The sequence below is a fragment of the Elaeis guineensis genome, chromosome 7 (genome assembly GCF_000442705.2).
Source record: "Elaeis guineensis isolate ETL-2024a chromosome 7, EG11, whole genome shotgun sequence".
Classification (NCBI taxonomy): domain Eukaryota; kingdom Viridiplantae; phylum Streptophyta; class Magnoliopsida; order Arecales; family Arecaceae; genus Elaeis; species Elaeis guineensis.
Genome location: NC_025999.2, coordinates 100,125,810 through 100,148,272, shown reverse-complemented (window position 1 = coordinate 100,148,272; position 22,463 = coordinate 100,125,810). Strand labels below are relative to the sequence as shown.

Genomic DNA, 22,463 nt, shown 5'->3' with positions numbered 1-22,463 from the left:
AGCGAGTACACAGTTCTAAGGACCTCCACCGACTTGGAAGGCCCCTAATCTGTGCGCAAACATGGGGCAGTTGCCTTACAAGAACCATCAACTCCAAACCACGGACTCCGTACGGTGGATCATATCTTGTACGCAAGCGAAGATACTAACCGGATAAAATATACCGCATCCTCTGGTTCTTATTATTAAATAAAATGATTTTTTTCTTTTTATATTACTTACTTTATATACTCCAGTGTTAGCTCAGTGGTTATACGTGGAAGTGGTGGGTCATGGGCTTTACCTAATTAATTTTAAAAATAATTATTTATAAAAATAATTTAATATTTAATTTATTTATCGAATTGATGCAAAAGGGATGGAACGACATTTTGAATGACGTTTTATCATCGCCACATCACCCACTTTTTTTTTTCATTTTCCACGTAGACGACGTCAAAAAATAAAAAACGTCATTCCAAATGACGTTTTTAAAAATATCATATTATTTGATAATTTTAATTTTTTTCTAAAAAAAGAGAAAAAATATAAAAAAAATTATAATTTTAAATTTATAAAAAAATAAAAATTATAATTTTGATAAAAATAAAAATTATCATTTCAAATTAGTATCCCCATTTCAAATTATATTTTTAAAAAATATATCTGAAAAAAATTATTGTAAAAAAAAAATTAAAAATACCATAAAAAAGAATTGAAAAGAAATAGAAATTACAATTCTAAATTTTAAAAAAATAAAAATTTTAATTTTAATTCAAATAAAAATCATCATTTCAAATTATAATCTCCTTTTCAAATTAATTTTTTAAAAAAATATCACAAAAGAAGAAAAAATGAGAAAAAAAATAAAAATTATAATTTTGAATAAATTTTAAAAATAAAAATTTTAATTTTAATTCAAATAAAAAATATATATTTAAATTATTTTTTTCATTTAAAATTAATTTTTTTATAAAATATCTAGAAAAAAATCTTAAAAAATTTAAAAAATAAAAAATATCATAAAAAAAGAAAGAAATGAGAAAAAAAATAAAAATTATAATTTTAAATTTAAAAAATAAAAAATTTTAATTTTAATTAAATAAAAAACATCATTTCAAATTACTTTCCCCATTTCAAATTAATTTTTAAAAAAAAAAATGTTCAAAAAAATAAAAAAATAAAAAAATAAAAGGGTCATAAAAAATCAAAAATAAAAAAATAAAAATTATAATTTTAAATTTAAAAAAATAAAATTTTTAATTTTAATTAAAATAAAAGACATCATTTCAAATTATTTCTCCATTTCAAAATAATTTATTTAAAAAATATAACAAATAAATAAAAAAAATACCTAAAAAAATTTCATAAAAAAAAAAAAAAATGATGAAAATGGAAAAAAATTAAAATTATAAATTATAAAAAAATTTAAATTTAAATTTAAACTCAAGAAAAATAAAAGAAAAAATGTCATAAAAAAAGTAAAAAAAGGGAAAAAATGTGAAAAAAAATAAAAATTGTAAATTAAAATTAAAAAAAATAAAAATTTTAACTTTAATTCAAATAAAAAATATCATTTCAAATTACTTTTCTCATTTTAAATTATTTTTTTGGGATATTTTTTTAAAAATTAATTTTAAATAGAAAAAATAATTTGAATTTATATTTTTTATTTAAATTAACTTTTAAATTTTTATTTTTTAAAATTTAAAATTATAATTATAATTTTTTCTCATTTTTTCTCATTTTTTACTTCTTTGTTTGGAATATTTTTTTAAAAAAATAATTTGAAATGGGGAAAGTAATTTGAAATGGTATTTTTTATTTTAATTAAAATTAAAAATTTTATTTTTTTAAATTAAAAATTTTATTTTTATTTTTTTCTCATTTTTTTATTATATTTTTTTATGATACTTTTTTTAATTTTTTATTTTTTTGACATATTTTTTTAAAAAAATTAATTTTAAATGATGGTTTTTATTTGAATTAAAATTAAAATTTTTATTTTTTAAAATTAAAAAATTATAATTATAATTTTTTCTCATTTCTTTCTCATTTTTTATGGTATTTTTTAGTTTTTTAAGATGTTTTTGAGATATTTTCTTAAAAAAATTAATTTTAAATGGACAAAATAATTTAAAGTTATTTTTTTTATTTGAATTAAAATTAAAATTTTTATTCTTTAAAATTTATTCAAAATTATAATTTTTATTTTTTTCTTATTTTTTTCTTCTTTTATGATATTTTTTAAAAAATTTAATTTGAAAAGGAGATTGTAATTTGAAATGATGATTTTTATTTGAATTAAAATTAAAATTTTTATTTTTTTAAAATTTAGAATTATAATTTCTATTTCTTTTCAATTTTTTTATGATATTTTTAATTTTTTTTACCATAATCTTTTTTTTGATATTTTTTTAAAAAGATAATTTGAAATGGGGATACTAATTTGAAATGATAATTTTTATTTTTATCAAAATTATAATTTTTATTTTTTTTATAAATTTAAAATTATAATTTTTATTTTTTCTATTTTTTTTAAAAAAAATTAAAATTGTTAAATAATATGATATTTTTAAAAATACCATTTGGAATGGTATTTTTTAAAACGCCATTTGGAATGGCGTTTTTTATTTTTTTATTTTTATTTTTATTTTTTGATGTCATCTATGTAGAAAATGGAGGGTGACATGGTGATAATAAAACATCATTTAAAATGATATTTTATTTTTTTACATCAATTTGATAAGTAATTTAAAAATTAATTTATTTATATAAATAATTTTTTTTTTATAGATTATTTCGGAAAAGCACTCTGGGTTCGTCCCTCTTGTTTTGCTGCGCCGTTCTTCGTATTTTGTCTGCCGGGCACCGGTTGGCGGGCGCCTTTCCGCTTCTCTGGTACACGCGCTAAACCGAGGGTTGGCGTGTGATCGTATGCTAGATGAATTTTTACAATGCAAATCTCTCTCTAATGCGGTGACGTCCCATTTGCACGAATATCAAAGTATATGCTTGCTCATGATGCTTTTCTGCTACTATTGCAACTATTATTAATATTATTAATTTAATTAATTAATTAATTGTTGTTATCATGATTATGCTAACGATCAGTATTGCCATTATTATACAAATAAGTTGGTACTTGCCACAACATTTTTTTTAATTAAAATATCACAGGAAAACCGTAAAAGACCAATATTATATATATTTGCCACTATCATTCAATAAGTATCATTCTTTTTAGCATAACATAATAGTCTCTAAACAGGATAATGGACAAATCTTTCAAAAATAATGCTATTTTATCTATATCCAGTGACATTTGTTTATAATTCTTCTTAATGGTTAATTGGATCTTATCCGATTTGGATGTGGAAATAGGAGATGACCTAAATGACGATTGGGCTCTCATCAATTTCCACGGTTGGGTGGAGATCGAGTCAATTTGTTCGTGTACCTTCTTCAACCCGCCTGAGATAGCAGCAACGAATGGATGTGGCTTAGATTTGATTACAAAAATTCCAAAGAAAATATTTTTATAAAAGTAGTTTTTGAACTTTATGTGCATATTAGTCAAGTCAAGTATATGCATGGCACTAATTTCCTATGAATTGCTAGAAAGAAACTAGCGTCCATCTGCCTAAATTTTAAAGATGTTTCCGATATGACTGGAGGAAATTTAGGCAGACGACCAATAACGAGCTATGAGGTTTGGGCTCGTTGGCCCATTAGCCATGTTTACTGATTTCTTGGATCATAGGGTCCAGGCCTGATGCAATAAAAACAAACTAGGCCTGCTTCAACCAGGATCGTCGAGCCTAGAAAGATACTGGACCGTGGGCTTGATCTTCTTAATTATGGATAGGTGCAAGTTCTTAGATGAGCTGATAACGTGGAATGCTTATGGGTAGACATGGGAGGAGGCCCAGGACAAAAGCTATCTCATGTATGGGTTGACACAGTTGCACAGGTATCATGAAGTGAGTGGCAGGAAGCCTAGCTCCTAGTTCATCATATTGACAAAATTCCGAAGCAAATTAGTTAGATGTCGGAGGTGAAGCAGCGGAACAGAATATTTGCATAAGAACAGATGCATGGTTCATGTTTATGTTGAAATTACTGGCTCAGAACCAGTAGCATAATATCAGCAGGCACAAAAAATGCAAGCGAGATTGGTCACTGGGTTGTAAATAGGATCCTCATCAAGCCTCCTTGTGCAATGCATTGCTTTTTCAAATGTGTCTATAAATTAAATTGCTTATTTATCAGATCTTCATAGGGGAGAACATGAAGCTAATTGTTTACTGTTGATTCATATTTTGTGTGTGGCTTAAGACATCTTAAGGTACCAATGACAATATTTGGCACCAAATTCCTTGCAAACCATCCACTAAAAAAAAAGTCACATAGAAATAGAAAAAAGCCTACCAACCAAGTTACACCCGCATTTAAGAAATCTAGAAACTTTTGCAGGTGTCACATTGAAATGCTATAATGAAACCAATTTCACGATTTAGCTTGAGATCAACATTTTAGATAAGATGAAGTTCCTAGTCCAAGTGTTTCTTTTTCCTCCATACATGAGCCACAGGGCTTTACAAAAATTGGTTGGCAATTAAAAATTACATTACTCTTTTATGAAAAAAAATGGCTATATAATTAAAAGTTGTCTATCTACCTTATTTCAAATGAAACTATATGAAGTACACGTCCATTGGCACATCTCCTTTGAGTGAAAAAGGTGATGTGGTACAAAATTTGAAAGATCATCGTAAAAAAATTGATTATTAACGATAGCTATTTACCATCGTTAATAGCCAGTTTGCCATCGCTAATAGTATTAATGACAGCATCGCATCGCTAAAAAACCAACAAAAATATCTCTGTCATTCATCATCATTATTAGCGATGGTAATTTTACCGTCGCTAATAATTATAATTAGCGACAACATTGCCTTGCTAGTAGTTTTTTAGTTTTTTAATTAAAATTTTTTAAAAAATTATTAACGACGGTTTTATTGTCGTTAATGCCATCGCTAATAGTTTTTTATTTTTTTAATTAAAATTATTAAAAAACTATTAAACCATTGCTACTATCGTCATTAATAGTTTTTTTATTTTTTAATTAAAATTTAAAAATTTATTTACCATCGCTAATACCATCGCTAATAGTTTTTATTTTTTTTTAAAAAATTTATAATTAAATTTTTTAAAACCTGATTTAATCACAGTAACAAACAATAATATTTTTTAAAACTTGTTATAAATAAGATAACAATTATTTAACACAATCATAAATATAAAATTAACTATATTATATTAAAAATATAAATTATATAATTTTATATACATATACTGCTTTACAAGTATCAAAATTGTATATATATAAAAAAATTCATGTAAGATCCTACTCGTCACCCTCCTCATCCTCCTTCTGCTTTTGTACATTCTCTCCAACAGCTAGTGGATGAAAATAGAATGTTCTAGCATCCTATAATAAAGAAAAATAAAATATTACTAATAAGTTTCGATACGAAAGCCAATGTATCGATACGGATATGTATATTTCAATATACTACTTCGATTCTCGAGCAGATTATTCCTACATATTTCATTCGATGATACAGGCTATAGATATCTCCGATCTATCATTTGAATGGTTAGACTGAATTTTTATCCTCTAGATTTCATTCTCGAATTATTAATAAGTTTCAATACGAAAGCATATATGTTGATACGGAGGTGTATATTTCGATATACTACTTCGATTCTTGCACAGATTATTCCTACACTTTTCATTCGATGATATAGAACTATAGACACCCCAACCCATTGTTTGGATGGTTAGACTAAATTTTTACCTCCTAAATTTTATTCTCGAATTATTAATAAGTTTCGATACGAAAGCGTATATATCGATATGAAGATGTATATTTTGATATACTACTTCGATTCTCGAACAAATTATTCTTACATATTTCATTCGATGATACGGAGCTATAGACACCTCCGGTCCATCATTTGGATGGTTAGATTAAATTTTTACATCCTAAATCTTCTTTTCGGACTTAAATTTCAATACGGAGGCATATCTTTCGATACGGAGATGTATCTTTCGATATACTCTTTCGATTCTCGAACAGATTATTTCTATACATTTCATTCGATGATATAAAATTATAGACACCTCTGATCCATCAATTAGATGATTAGATTGAATTTTTAATCTCTAGATCCCCTTTTCCGACTCAAGCCTAAATATATGAAGTTTCTAAATATAAAAACTTAAAATAAGTAAAAGTGTTTACTAATAGAATTATCTGATATGATGGTTGGGACAACGAGCCTAACTGATTGTGCAGCTGTGGATCTCAGAGAATCTCCATGATCATATCGCAGACGGCATCTCGAAAGCTCTGAGGTCACTGGCTCAGAAGCCTCAGCACGACCTCGTCCACGTATACATTGCTTCATATGCGGGATATCGAGGTCTGTGATGATGCCGAAGAGTATCGAGCTGCTAAACGATCAAAGTTATGGCCGAATTTTATAATCTGGCTCTTACTCGGCCCTCCGATGACCGTGAGCCATCCCTCAAGGTCAAGGAGGGACTAAGTGGACAGGTCATCGTCGTGCCGTACAACGACGTACTTCACGTAATACGCCTACATAGTTCAGAAATACATTAGTTCTAATATCATATCAGATCCTGTAACAACTTAATAAATACAGTTTGAAATTTTTATCATGATTTATCGCAACCTAGAATCTAAGTAATTATCGGTCCTTTTAGACTGGTGTGTAGCCTCCCACAATCGTACGTGGCCTGATGGATGACCCAACTACCACATCTACAATAAGTAAATAATAAAATTAAATTAATTAAAGCATAGGTATAAGAATTTTTACAATTCTAGTAAAGAGTTTTGGTATAGATTTTTTACCAGTTCATTGGCCATAATGTGTGTTGATGGAGCCACCCGTGTGCCTGATCAGATCTTGCTGGGTGGTCCGGTTCTGCCGAGCCCTCTACCATCTACTGGAGTACTCCTCGCTACTTCACGATCGCAAAGGGCCCCCTATACATCTGTCCATATCCAGTGATCCCTGTGAAACCTCTAGTCTGATGTTAACTAGGAACCGAGATGCTCGATGGCGGATTGCCTAAGGCTGTGTAGCCTATCTCGAACCAAAAGTCGAGTCGACTCGGCAAGCATGTCAGTCATAGAAATTTCAAAATTTCAGATCATATGAGCCTTCTTTTCACGGTTCTTCCTCTCAATTCATGCAGACACCTCTTCCATCATAGTCCTCTATGGTAGGACGGCCTTTGCCATGGATTTTGAGGAGTACTAGGCTACTCAGAAAATAAACTACACTACACATATCATATATGCATGTAAATAAAATCAGATCTTGATAGTATTGCATGAAACATCAATAAATCAAATTAATTTTATTTCTGATTTATTAGATGTAAGATTCATGTATTTATGTTCACATCAACAACTTGGCTCTGATACCACTGAAAGTTTGCAGGTAGTTTAATGCATGTAATTCAAATTTTTTTTTGAATCTTAATGCAGCATAATGAATCTAGATTAAACACTTCAATCTAGCATGCATTAGATCTAATCTATAAACTATTTAAGCAAGGATCTTATGACTTTACATAACATGCATAATCTGAAATCTAAAATAAAAAAATATAGATCATATCTACAGTGTAGATCATATCTACTACAAAGTTGAGATCAGATCTCTATATCTGAGTGCGGGTCGATATACACCACAGCTGATAACCATAGATTTATCAGGTTCTTCAAAATGCACAGCAGCCAAACAGACAGGACGCCAGCTCAGGGATGCGGCTGTGGAGATGAGGGCGTAGGGATAGGGCTGTAGAAAGGCGACGCGAGTCGGTGCTGAGGGGCCAGGCTAACTGAGTGGGGCCACAGGGTCGAGAATGCGGGGTCGGACCGGTAGGGCAGGGACCGCGGGGTCAGGTCGGTAGGGCAGGGATCGCGTGGTTGGGCCGATGGGCTGGTGGGGTCGGGCCGGCGGGGTTGGGGGCGGTGGGGTAGGGCCGATGGGCTCGAGGCGGTCAATGGCTCGGAAAGATGGAAGGCAGCTTGTAGCTCACGACTGGGGGCTCGAGGAGGCAGGAGGCGGCCTGGGGCTTGGGGAGGTGGGGGAACGAGGGGGTTGGCAGGGGACCAGAGGCGGAGGAAAGAGGGGGTGGGAGAAAGCGAGGGGATGGGGGAAACGAGGGTGCGAGGGCATAAACAAGGGCACGCGGGGGAAGAAATTTTTTTTTTTATTTATTTTGGGTAGACTATTAGCGACGATATTTTTGTCACTAATGCCGTCACTAATAGTTTTTTAATTTTTTTTAAAAAAATTATAAATAAATTTTTTAAAATTTATTTTAATTATAGTAATACATAAACTGTTGCTATACATAAATGATAATGGTAGGCAACCACTGTAATAGACCTATAGCAGCGATTATTATGCAATCGCTATTATAAAGGCAGAATATAAATTTTTTTTATTTTTCTCTGAATATGATATAATTTTAAAATTTAAAGTTCATCTTCATCATTTATTATTTAAATAATTATTGTTAGAGTATCATCATAAAAGACCACCTCGATCTAATAGCTCAGCTACATCGATCAATAAAATTCAATTTCGACGGCCACAAACGATCGCAAGATGATCTGATAGATAGAGACCACCGATAGATCCAAAAATTTATAAAAATAATTTTGATAATATTTGTATCACATTATCAAAATTTTACTTCAATCAGATATCATTATCATGGTCAATTTAGCACGAGATGATTTCGATCGTTAAATGAAAAATAAGGAATCAAAAGGCCAAAAAGTATCCAATTAAGGTAATTTTTTAGATAAATGATATTTGCTACTACTTTAATTATTTGTACGATAGTGATCATAAAATTTAAATTATGTGTATATGAACCATTCACGTTAAGCAGATCTTATAAAAGTACAAGCATAATTACTTAATGACTTTAAGAATAAGTATCCAGAGACATATACTTTTAGATCATTCATATATACGCGGTTTGAATTTTGCAATCATCACCATACAAACAATTAAAGTAGTAGCAAAGATTATTTATCTAAAAAATTATTTTATAATCAAATATCATTTGATCTTTTGATCACTCATTTTTTATTTAACGATCCAAATCATCTCGTACTAAATTGACCATGATACTGATATTCGTTTGAAGTAAAATTTTGATACTATGCTATAAATATTATCGAAATCATCATTGTAAATTTTTAGATCCGTCGGTGGTCTCTATCATTACGCGGTCATTTATGGCCATCGAAATCAAAATTTTATTGATTGACATAGTTAGGACTATCGGATCGAGACGATCTTTTGTGATGATACTCTAATGATAATTATTTAAATAATGAACAGTGAATATGGACTCTAAATTTTAAAATTATATCATATTTAGAAAAAAACAAGAAAAAAATTATATTCTATGTTGAGTATTAGTGACGACAAATACCGTCGCTAATACTCTTCCTATGGTCTTTAATAAGTTTAATAAATAAAAAAAAAATTATTATTTACAATGGGAGTTCCATCGCTAATACTGTCGTCGCTAATTATTATTAGCGACGGCACCTATTGTCGTTAATACTATTTACACCATCGCTAATAAGTTTAATAAATAAAAAAATTACTTTTATTTTTTGCTATGGAGAATGCCGTCGCTAATGATTATTAGAGAGCAATTACCGTCGCTAATACTCTTTTAGCTGTAGTTAATAATTTTAATAAATATTTTTTTTTGCGATGACTAAATTCATCACTAATAGTGTCGTCGCTATTACCATTTCTGTCATCGCTAATAAATTTAATAAATAATTTTTTTTATAATGATTTTTTTGTCGTGATTGATTGTGAGTAAAAACAACTATCAGTGATGACAAAAATATCATCGCTAATAACCATCGATAAAATAATTATTAATGATAAAAAATTATCGTCAATAATACTGTCGTTAATATTTATTATTAGCGATGATAAAAATATCATTGCTAATGGTTATTGTTAATATCTTAATTTTTTATGATGGGTAGATCTCCTCATCAAGTAGTTTTAGCCTCTCTGGAATCCAGCTTATGCTTCAGCTAGACCTTTAAATTTCACTTTCAAAAATACTTAAAACATCCCCATGTTCATCTACCAGATCCTTCTTCCTACATCAGCTCCTTGATAAAATTATGGTGAATCAGTTCTAAAGATGCTGAACAATTGCTTATTAAAATATAGGTGAATCCAGAGCTATATCTTTTCACAAGCTAAATAGCGTACCTTGATGAGAATGAAGTTCAAGTAGCTTTGGTACAATATTAGACACTAGTGAAATATATTTGTATATTTAATAGCCAGTGTTGCTACATGGCTTCGAAGGACAAATGTTGAAATCGGTAATGAATCGAGCTTGAAAGTTGAGGGCTAAACTGAGCCGATATAAACTGCAAACGAATCTACAAAAAATGTCCTAAAACTATATGGTATCCTTCAATTTAGGATCTTTCGATACTTAAATTAGTCGGAGCCTTGAGAACAGGTATGGAGAAGTAGAAAGCAAGAAGTATGAGTTTGAAAGTGAAATGAAGTGGATAGAACTCTAATTTTCTTCAGTGAAAAATTTAGTAGAATTTTTTTCTATGAGCTCAAACCCCCGGAGAGTACCTTGTCCCCTTATATAGAAGAACTTGCTTAGATCTTAAAGAAAATTTGTTAAGTCGTTAGAGATCTGTTAAGCCGTTAGAGATCTATTAAGTCGTTAGATTGTTATAACAAAATAGCCAATTGTATAGAGATCGTGGGACAGTTGCCAACGTGACGATGAACTAGAACATAGCCAGAAAACAATTATTGCCGAGCTAGATGATAGTTGCCGGATAACCGTTTGTATCTCCGGTGGCACGTCTGTAATAGATTGATGTGGAATAGCTGATATCGGTAACCATCTGAACTGAACATCATACTTTTAGTCTAAATAATCATGTTAGTCGAGTATCTGCAAATCGGAGACAAATCGAGATGAGCGTTTTGCCTACCAGTAGTTCTGGATTAAGCCGACCAATAGATAGTACTGAAGAGGCGGATTGGTCACAAGCCGATGTAACCATAAGAGAACTATTTACTCAGATAATAACCTACAGCCACATGTCCATATGATGATGAGATCGGATAATATACACTAACAGCCGGTCTCTCTATTAATTAAATTATAAATTTTCTTCCTTGTTGACTGGGACTTTAACACTTGATCCAAGTTTCAAATTACTTCCCGTTTCCTAGCAGTTGTACACGGTTGTATTCCAATATGTATATAGTTACAAATAACTGTGTATAGAAAAATATAAGTGGGTGCAGAAAAGGTAGAATTGCGAACAGGGATCAGACGACGGTTTACAAGAATTATTATCTGTTTACGATGTAAAAGGTAAGCGTGTGTAGAACAATTATCAGTGTGTAGAATTAAAAATTAAATATTAATACTCAAAGAATTGCATGTCAGAGTTTGGTAAAAAAAAAGAGACCAGATGTCAAGTTTCCAAAATACATTTAGGGCACTCCCGAGCATAGCTCAAACGTGTTTTGAAGCATTCTGATTGAGATGACCTATATCTGTGTTTTGTTGACAAAAATACATTCGGATTTTGATCTCCAAGTGTTGAATGTATTTGCTCGGTTGTAAGCACCCCCCAAAAGGGCCTTTTGTTGATGACACTGATAGATCAAATCACACCACATGCCAGTATGTGAAGTCTTATTCCCTTTACGTTTGCCTAAAACCACATTCAAGCAGAATCCAAGATATACCATCCACATTCAAGCAGAATCGGCATTGCAAGCTTCAACATCAGGGCTAATTCTTATCTTAGCTCCTTATCTTACTAAGCTAAGGGGTTGCAGACTACGGATGCAAGTGTGTGACAACTCAGCCGCCCATGCACAAAATTTGTATCACGCAATCCTAATAGCATGCCAGGATTCACATCCCAAATCCCACAAGATGCTATCACAGCCACTGAAAAGCTATCTGCCTGATTTAATTAGTGCATCAGCAGCCACATTTTGCTCTGCTTCTGTCTCTGTCGAAAACAAAAAAAAAAAAGAAATGACATTGATGTGTGTTAAAACACTTCGGATCTTGTTTTTAATTCGGAATTCATGAGTGTGAGAAGTTCGAAGAAAGGAGGAGCGTTGATGTAAACCTTAGTGTTTGAAGGGCATTTTGAGAAATTGGAAAAGATAAGTTGAAAGAAGTAGAACCTCACAAATAATGATAATTAGGGAAGTTTGCTTTTAATAGTAGAAGAAATATATTAGCTGTGAGGATAAGAGATCTTGTATACTTATATTGGACTTAAGAATTCAAATAATATATTTGAACTAGCCTTTTTAAATGAGATCTTGAATTGTTACAAATGGCATTAGAACAGATCTCATCCATGATTTATGCTAAAGAACACTGCAGTATGGATCCATTCGGATCGATCGCAAGTTGATTATAGTGTCAACTCTAATGACAAACTTACAAATTTATCACTTGCTTGAAAAAAGATTAGGTGTATTATCTGAGCTATGTTGTATCATTTTATCACTCTTTAGCTACAAGTGTAAAGGCCCATTATGAATGCCACCTACTTTCCTGTTTAATCCTCATGCTTTAATTTTTGTTTTCTTTTGCGTTGTTTTTGAATTCAGGATTATTATTTATGTCTAATGTATTTGAGTGGAACCATGCCATCAGGGTGATTCCTATTTTTGCGAAGAGCCATTAGGGTGATTACTGGTCTCATATCGGCCTCAGTCCAAATTAAGCCAGATTTTCTCAAGTAACATCAGTCAAACCGATTTGCTGTACCTATAAATACTTTCCAAACCTGCGAGTGGTTCCAAGAATAACCTTACCATGTTCTCCTATTTAAACTATATGATAACCTTCCTATGGGTCGGTGGGCAGCATACAGAAACACTGTTTCATGGTTTTTATCCTGTTTCTTTATGGTGCTGGTCCTCAACTATTCTTAGTGGCCTGGAATTATTTACACTTGTCTCAAAAAGATTCCCACACATTTATTTATTATTTACTCTTTTCCCCTCTGTACAAAAGGAGAGCATTAGATCAGGCACCCCACCTTCCACCACCTTCACCATGGAGCAAAACCAATCAGAGAAGTGGGAAGGAAAAGCCTCCATCAGTGTCCCAAACACAAGGCCGATCAAGCCTGGTCTCTCCTCTCCAACTTTTGCGGTCTTCACCTGTGGCTTCCCTCCGTCGATGTGTGTGAGAAGACGGCCGGCGTGGAAGGCCGGCCGGGCTGCGTCAGGTATTGCGCCACCGCTCCAGGCGATGGCGGGGAGCTCGTGATGTGGGCGAAGGAGGAACTGCTAGGTTTTGATCCAGTGGCACGTAGCTACTGCTACCAGGTCACTGACAACAACATCGGGTTCGGCCGCTACATGGCGACGTTCAAGGTTCTCGAGGAAGAGGATGAAGAGGCTGGGTGCAAGATCGGTGGTCCTTCGAGTCGGAACCAGTGAGGGGATGGACCCAGGAAAGCCTGATTGCTTATCTGCAGACGGGTTTGGAAGGCATGGCGAAGAGAGTGGAAGAAGCCCTCAAAGCTCCTCCTGCTATTGCTACCATTGAATGAAATACGGCGCTGTATTCCTCTCTTTCTCAGGCTGTTCAGTGTGTGGGAATAAATCCTTTGTCTTATTATATCAGCTGTGACATTTTTTCGAGAATAAAGTGAAGTAGTTCCCTTGATTGCTGTATTTGTTCTAGCTTCTGATTCGGGTCTAGTTGTATGTAAAAATCTTGCGTGGTCTGATATCTAATTGAAGGATCGATCCAGAATTTCTCCAGGAATGTGTTGGTGCCTGTAGGATGATGTTATGGTGCGACTGCTGAGATTAGATTCTGACGCCAAAAAAAAAAAAAGTGATCGATTTTCCTTTTATTACAACAAATGAGACCGCTTTTCAACTATCGGACTTTTTTTTTTTTTATTTTGTTGAGATGCTGAGATGATCCAAGCCTTTGTTGGCTTTCTATAGTTGGGGCTGATTTTTGGTGCAATGGTAAAACGTCACGGGTTCAAGTCCCCTAACAGCCATCTTTTGTCAACCCCCCCCCCAACACAAAAAAAAAAAATCCTCAATCCGCCCCTCCCAAAATCCCAAATTATTTATCAGTACCATAAAACTATTATTTTTTGAATATGTCAATGGAGAAGCCAGTAAAATTATTAGAAATTAATTGAACACTAATGGCCTGAGATCAATCCTAGTGGTGCCATGCCCGATTGCACGATCTCGCCAAAGATTCGGAGTGAGAACTTCTTGAGACCTTGCACATAGTCAACGTCACCCACTTAGTTAACGTCGAATTTATTGCTTTGCTACCTATCAGATTCCATTTCGCCGGCTGCTGCCTGCCCAGATATCTCCGGCTGCTGGCAAACTTTTTTTTTCGACTGATGGGCGTTGCCGACATCTATTACCTACGTGTCGCGTTTAGCATTGCACTATGACAAATGCGGCGAATTCAAGCACGATGCAACTATATTAAAACATTTTGGTCGGCAGTATACATCTCCGCCGGTGGATTCAACGCGTTTGTTTTGACACGGATATTTTTCAGTTTCCAATTCTAACCGCTTGCTGATTTTTTATTTGGATTAACCATAATGAATCAACACATGGATTACAATTATCAGAAGAGCCGTCTTTGACGAGGTTTGGAGAGCGTCCATTGTTTAAACTAGTGGATGCGTGACGGTTCGAGCCGCGTCTTTTGCCCGGAAGTATGATTGATCTCTGTTGCGGCCAATCGCTTCGTCGCCCGATCGTCGGAAGCATGCATCTGCAAAAGAAAGTCCGCACTGACCGGAGACGGCTCCGGCGGAAACCCTCCGACGGTCAAGTCAGAGAGGTGACTGGGCAACAGTGAAATGTAGACGGAGAGCTCAGAGAGAGAGAGGAGCGAGCCTGCATTTGTGGGAGAGACGGGCGGATCGATCCTTTGCACTGTTGCCTTCCCCGGTATATATATAGTAGAGCACGGTATGGCGCCGTCATTAATGGCGCGGACAAGTGAGGAACTGTCAACTCACTGTAGACTGTCAGAGTCGCCGTGAAAACGTCATGTCGCCGTGTGGCCGTCTAATCACCAGGGTTGACCACGCTCTCGGCGGGACAATGCCCCTAGGTAACCGCGCCGCATGTCCGTGTCAGAGCTGACAAGGTCTGACGGCTGTACGGCGATCGGGGGAGTCGGCCGACCCTAGGTCGGTGGCCAGCAGAGTGGCGTCGGGCCCCTCCGTTGGTCGGCGAGCTCTTCGTGAGTCGGCCATCGGACCTCTGGGTTCGGTCGGTCGGAGAAAGGTGCGCCCGACGTATCCTCAGTTGGTCGTGAGCCGGTAATTAGCCGGTGATGGCATCCGTCAGTCGGTCGTCCCGACCGACGATCGGTCGGTCTGACGGCCAGTCGGAGTCGGCGGGCCGCCAGTCGGTCGGCTGTCGGTCGGTCGAGCCACCAGTCGGTTGGTCGGGCCGTTAGTCGGTCGGGCCCTCCGACAGTCGGTCGGTCGGTCGGTGGGTATCCCCCAACAGTTGCCCCCCTCCACTCCTAAGTCGGGTGGTGAGCTGGCCGATGCTTTTATTCGGGCAGCAACCCCGGACGACTGGGAGTGGATTTGTCGCACGCGTAGACCCGACCGTACCGCCGGCTGATCCGATGTCAGACGCCTCATAAATGCCAAGCGACCCGGACGTCTAGTCGGTGTCAGAAGTCACGTCGGCGTCAGGTGTCAGACGTCACGTCTTGTCGTCGTCAGACGTTACGTCGGTGTCAGAAGATCGGGCGCCGGACGATACGGCGTCAGACGACCGGATATTCGGCGCCGATCGTGGGAGAGTGGGCCGCTGTCAGGCATCCCATCGGGAATGCGAATCGGCACGGGCGCATGAATGCGGAGCCGCGCCCCGCGTGCCGCGTGTCGAGGGTAGTTGGCCGGCACCTCCGACATTTAATGTGGGCGGTGCGGCCGTCCCGGGACGAAGCGCGCCGAACCTTCCGCCAACCGGCGGCCGCCACGCGTCGCGCATCTGCGGATCTTCGGTCGGCGCGGAAGCATCTCGGCCGTCGGTCGGCCCTATATATATAGGACCTCCCGGACCCAGGATCCATACTTGCCATTTCACTGGGGAAACTCTGTCCGGGCGATTTCTCAATCGTCGCGGGCAGAGCTCCCTTGCTTCCGGAGGGGATCCATCTGGTTCGTGGTCCCGACCTCCTCCTCTTCTTCTTCTCTTCTCTTTCTTCTTCTTTTGGTTCCGGCATAATGGCCAGGAAACCGACCCAGGGAGCTCGGTCGGGGAACCCGACCGACGACTCCCGATCGGCTCCGGAAGATGAGGCCTCTTCGCTTTCGGGGCCGAACGTCGATCGGCTTCGGGAGCACTATCGCATCCCGGAGCAGTTTCGGCTCTCTGCTCCAGGGGCCGACGGTCGGGTCAACAACCCTCCGCCTGGCGATCTGGCGCTATACGTTGAAGACCTTCGCGCGGGTCTTCGGCTTCCGATTCCGGAGTTCGTCCGGAATCTACTTGATTATTACGGACTCTGTCCGGCGCAACTGGCACCGAACTCTGTTCGTTTAATCATTTTCTTCGCGCTGTTGTGTCAGCTCTTGCCGACCAACCCCCGTGTTTCACTCTTCCGGGCATTCTTTGTGCTCCGACCCCACCCTAAAGCCCGAGGGTGGTGGCTCTTCAACCCCCGGAAGGGTCTTGCCTTCATAACTGGTCTTCCATCGTCCATTCATGGATGGAAGAACCAGTTTTTCTTTATTTCCTCTTCTTCTCCTTGGGGCTTTCCTTCCCGCTGGGGTGTGCCCCGAACTGAAGCCAACGACAACAGTCGGGTGGAGGCGGACGACCGGGAGGACTTCCACCGACTGAAAGATATGTCGGTCCCGAAGCAGAGGGAGCTTGTTACCGAACAAGCTCTCTATGATGCCGGCTTGAGTCTGGTCCCCCGAATAGGTATCGCCCAATCCCCCGGCCTTTCTTTTTGTTCGGCTCTTGGTCCGGTCTCTAATATTCTTGTCGGTATTGCAGGGACACTACCAAGGATGCGGCCGACGGACGCCGAGATTCAGCGGTTCGCCACAAAGAAGAGGCCAGCATCGGGGGCCGGCCCTTCGCGCCCGCCGAAGAAACCAGCTCCAGCCCCGTCGACCTTCGAGGCGTCGGCGACCGACCAGTCGGAGCCGGTAATAGCCCTCGCGGCTCCGACGGTCCAAGTAGAGGAGAGGCCGACTGAGGAGGCGGCCGAGGGAATATCGACGGCTTCGCCGGAGCGGGTGGAGCCGGATGACGTTCGGGAAATCGAACATCGTCCGGCGGCGTCCGTTGGCGCAACGGGGGGAGCCGGGTCGAACTCCAGCGTTCCTTCGCTGCCGGTCCCGTCGGCCGGGGCAGCTGATCGGGGGAAAGCCCCGATGGAGCCCGCGGAGGAGGATAGATCGGGGAGCCGCTCAATGCCTCACAGCGCATACTACCCCGAGGGTGCGTCGGCATTGGCCGACCACAACCTCGCGAGGAGGTTGTGCCAAGGGATCCTCCTCCCAGCCGACGTAGAGTCGCTGCGATCTCGGCAGGTGACCGAGATGCTATCGCGGTTCTACCCGACGATGGTTGAGGTAAGCTTCGCATTACTTCTCCTTTCCCTTAGAAATTTTTTTCTGTTATGCGATTCTGACAAAGCTTTTTGATCGGCAGCTGATCTTCACAATGTCCGAACTGGAGGCGGGTACCGAAGGTTCGGCAACGTTCGGGCAGCCTTCAAGGAAAAGTCGGCGGCGGCCGAGGCTGAGAGGGCAATGTTGGCCGACCAACTTCAGCAATCGGCCGACCGGGAGGCCAAGTTAGTTGACGAGGTCTCCCGGCTTGGGTTCGAACTCCGGTCGGCCAAGAAGGAGGCCAAGCACAAAGGTCGGGACGTGCGTCGTCTTCGACGCGAACGGGATGGTGCCACCGCCGAACTCCAAGGGGAACGCGAGCAACTCCGGGTCAGCCTGGAGAAGCTCGCCGAAGCCGAAGAGGAGCTGTCCATCGCCCAGATCGACGCCGAAATGGCGAAGGTCGAGGCGGAGTCGGCAAGGCAGGGGCTCGCCCATGCTGAGGACGAGGCAAGGTCGGCGAGGGAGTCAGCCGATCAGGCGGTGGAAGACTTCCGGGCTTCCGACCAGTACCGGGAGGAGATGCTCGAGTCGGGCTTCGCCTCATACCGGGTCGGGTTCGAGGACGGTCGGGACGCCGTCCATGCCTTGTACCCGGAGCTGGATGTCAGCCGCGTCATCCCGCCGTTCGTCGAGGAGGAAGGGGCCGAAGGGGAAGGAACCGAGGAGATGGCCGACCAGCCGTCGGGAGCCATCCCGGAGCAGGTGCCGACCGAAGCTCCCTTGCCGACTGAAGCCCATCCTTCGGCCACCGACCCAGCGCTGCTCATGGTCGAGACGCCGATCATCCCCGATCCTCCGTCGGTCGAAGAGATCGACTAGGACAGATGATCGGGCCCTGCCGACTATCTTTACTTTTTTGTTTTCTGAAAAATATATGTAATCGGGCTTCGACCCGACTTTGTAATTTCTTTTCAGTAATGAATGAAATTTCTTCCTTTCTGCTTTTTGTTTGTAATGCCGAACATGTCTGCAATGTCGAACGTGAGTCGCTAACTTAGGTAAGTCACTAACTCACGCAAGTCGATAGGACTTCGACAACTTGTGCAGCACCGAAAGTAGAGTGCGTCCCGACTTTAGGTCGGCTTCCGATAGTCGAAGTCGTCAGTCGGGTGCATCTGTTAAGTCGGGAGCCGACCGAACCTGATAAGGGTTCAGTAGTCGGGCTTCCATAGGTGCGTTTAGTCGGTCGTCGTCCGGCGTAGTCTCGGAGGGAATGACAACAAGTTGGATCCCCATGCTCTTGCGTTGGGTTCTGTGTCTTCCGACATACGGTAGTAAGCTGAATGTCGTTCAGCCGGCCGCGGGTCGGTCGGCAAGTCGTGGATGCGACTAAGGTCGCGTTGTGTGATAGACGGTGGTAAGCCGAATATCCCTCGACCGGCCGTAGCCTGGTCGGAAGTCGTGACGACAGTCGCGTGGGCTTTTAGCCTCTCTTTGGTCGGGGCCCGATCGGCCTGTCGGCCGATGGTTCGGCCCAAAAATTCGACCGTAGAAGGAGTATGAACTCCCGTTGCAACAGATGCATCGACCTTTGTCAAGGGCAGATGTGATGCCGAAAGTCGAAGGAGTGCAACTCCCGTTGATAAGAGTCCGTCGGCCCTTGCGAGGGTTCGACGCATCGTCGAAGGAGTGTCGACTCCCGTCATTGTAGATGCATCGGTCTTTGTAAGGGTCCGATGCGTTACCGAAGATGAAGTCATCGGTTTTAGGTGGACGCTAGGTCCATATCGATACGTCGGGGCTGAGCGCCGATCATTAGTCGAAGAGTTAAGACTCCGATATTTCAAACTGAACTTGTATTCCGACTATTGAATTACAAAATTTACTGGTAATACAGCTTCAAGTTGTCGGCGTTCCAAGTCCGGGGAATGGGCTTCCCCTCAAGGGTTTCCAGCCGATAGGCTCTTGGCCCGAAGGTGTCTGCAACCTTGTAGGGTCCTTCCCAGTTGGGAGCCAGCTTCCCTTGGTCCAAGGGCTTCGACACTTCTGCCTTCCTCAAGACCAGGTCGCCAGGCCTAAAGAGCTTTGGTCTGACCTTGGCGTTGTAGTACCGGGCGACCCTCTGTCGGTATGAAGCCATTCGGATTTGAGCCTCATCCCGTAGTTCGGAGAGGAGGTCTAGGTCGGCCCTCCGACTCTCGGAGTTGTCTGGCTCTTGGTACCGCTCAACCCTTGAAGATGAAAGGCCAATCTCGAGCGGGATCATAGCTTCCGTCCCGTAGGCCAAACTGAACGGCGACTCCCCAGTCGGGATGCGGGGGGTCGTTCGGTAAGCCCACAGAACGGAGCCCAGCTCGTCGACCCAGAGACCTTTAGCTTCATTCAGTCGGGTCTTGAGTCCGTGGAGCAAGGTTCGGTTGGTCACCTCAACCTCACCGTTGGACTGTGGGTGCCCGACTGAAGTCAGTCGGTGCCGGATGTGGAATCTGGCACAGAAGTCTTTGAAGTCTTGGTTGTCGAATTGCCGTCCGTTGTCGGTGATGATGGTATGCGGCAATCCGAACCTGAAGATAATGGACTTTTGGATGAAGTCCTCCATCTTCCGCTCGGTGATCTGCGCCAAAGGCTCGGCCTCGACCCACTTCGTGAAGTAGTCGATGGCGACAACGATGAACTTCCTCTGGCCCGACGCCGGTGGGAATGGGCCGAGAATGTCGACTCCCCACTGGGCGAAGGGCCACGGAGCGACAATGGGAGCGATTTGGCTGGCCGGTTGGTGCTGAATATTGGCATACTTTTGGCATGGCTCGCACCTCCGGACCAACTCTGCCGCATCCATCTTCATGGTCGGCCAGTAGTAGCCTTGTCACAGGACCTTGAAGGCTAGGGACTTGCCCCCCAAGTGGTTCCCGCAAATTCCTTCGTGAACCTCTCGGAGAGCGTAGTCGGCGTCGGTCGGCCCCAAACACCTAAGCAGGGAAAGGGAGAACGACCTTTTGTAGAGTCGGCCGTCCAAGATGACATATTGCGAGGCCGACCATCGGAGTCGCTTGGCCTCCGCGGGATCTTCAGGACTGATCCCGTCGGTCAGGTACCGGACGATCGGGTCCATCCAACTTGGTTCGGACGTTACCTGCTGTACTTCTTCGACCCGATCGACGCTCGGCCGCTGGAGGTTTTCGACGAACGTCCGACCCAAAGAGTCGTAGGCCGACGTTGCCAATCTGGAGAGTGCGTCGGCACGGGCGTTCTCCGACCTGGGGATGTGGGAGATCTCGAAATACTCGAGGCGTGCCATGAGGTCCTTCACTTTCTGAAGGTACTTGATCATGGTCGGATCTCGTGCCTCGAATTCTCCCTTGACCTGCCCCACGATCAGCTGAGAGTCGGAGAATGCCCGGAGGCTGTCGATGCCCAGCTCCTTCGCCATCCTCAAGCCAGCGAGGAGTGCCTCGTATTCGGCTTGATTGTTGGAGGCCTTGAAGTCGAACCGGAGGGCGTATTCGGTGACCACCCCATCCGAATTCGTGAGCAGGAGCCCGGCCCCGCTTCCCTGAGCGTTTGAGGCTCCGTCGATGTGGAGTACCCAGGTGGAGGTCGGGTCTGGTTCAGAGACCGCATCTCATCCTGGGTCTTCAGCTCCCGACCCTCGGTCGGTTGTCGGGCACTCGACGATGAAGTCGGCCAAGACCTGAGCCTTCAGGGCAGGCCTCGGTCGGTACCGAATGTCGAACTCGCTAAGCTTCATCGCCCACTTGGCCAGTCGTCCGGACGTGTCCGGTCGGTGCAAAATTGCCCTCAGGGGCTGGTTGGTGAGCACCACTATGGCATGGGCCTGGAAGTATGGTCGAAGTCGTTGCGCGGAGATGGTTAGGGCGAAAATCATCTTTTCCGTCTCCGAGTATCTGGCTTCGCGTCGTGGAGCACTTTGCTGATGTAGTAGATGGGCTGGTGAGTTCGGCACTCATTTTTTCGAACGAGCACCGAACTGATCGCCCCGGAAGATGTGGCCAAGTAGAGATACAAGGTCTCCCTGACCTACGGCTTTACGAGCAGCGGCGGGGAAGCCAAGTACTTTTTCAGGTCTTCGAAGGCCTGTTCGCACTCATCCGACCAAGAGAAACCGTTCGCTTGACGCAAAGTCTTGAAGAACGGGAGGCACCTTTCAGCTGATCGGGAAATGAACCGGCTAAGAGCGACGATTTTTCCGTTCAGCTGTTGGACCTCCTTCTTGGTGTTCGGATGGCGCATGCCGAGGATCGCCTTTATTTTCTCAGGATTGGCCTCGATCCCTCTCTGAGAAATGAGGAATCCGAGGAACTTCCCTGAGGTCACCCCGAAAGCACATTTGATCGGGTTGAGCTTCATTCGGTGTCGTCGAAGGGTGCGAAAGGTCTCCTCGAGATCCTGAACGTGGTCCGAGATCTGCGTAGTTTTCACCAGCATGTCGTCCACGTACACCTCCATGTTGCGCCCGATCTGGTCTTTGAAGACCTTATTGACGAGTCGCTGGTAGGTGGCGCCGGCGTTCTTCAGTCCGAAGGGCATCACCCGATAACAGTAGAGACCCTTGGGAGTCACGAACGTAGTGTGCTCCTCGTCCTCAGGCGCCATCCGGATCTGATTGTACCCGGCGAAGGCGTCCATGAAGCTGAGCAGTCGAAATCCGGACGTCGCATCCACCAGCTGGTCGATCTTCGGAAGTGG

The 22,463-nt window shown here is 41.3% G+C and overlaps 1 pseudogene; it reads left to right on the top strand.

Moving 5' to 3' along the window:
* The first annotated feature begins 13,045 nt into the window (after positions 1–13,045).
* LOC105048064 (lachrymatory-factor synthase-like) lies at positions 13,046–13,834 on the top strand (annotated as a pseudogene).
* Positions 13,835–22,463: the final 8,629 nt, after the last annotated feature.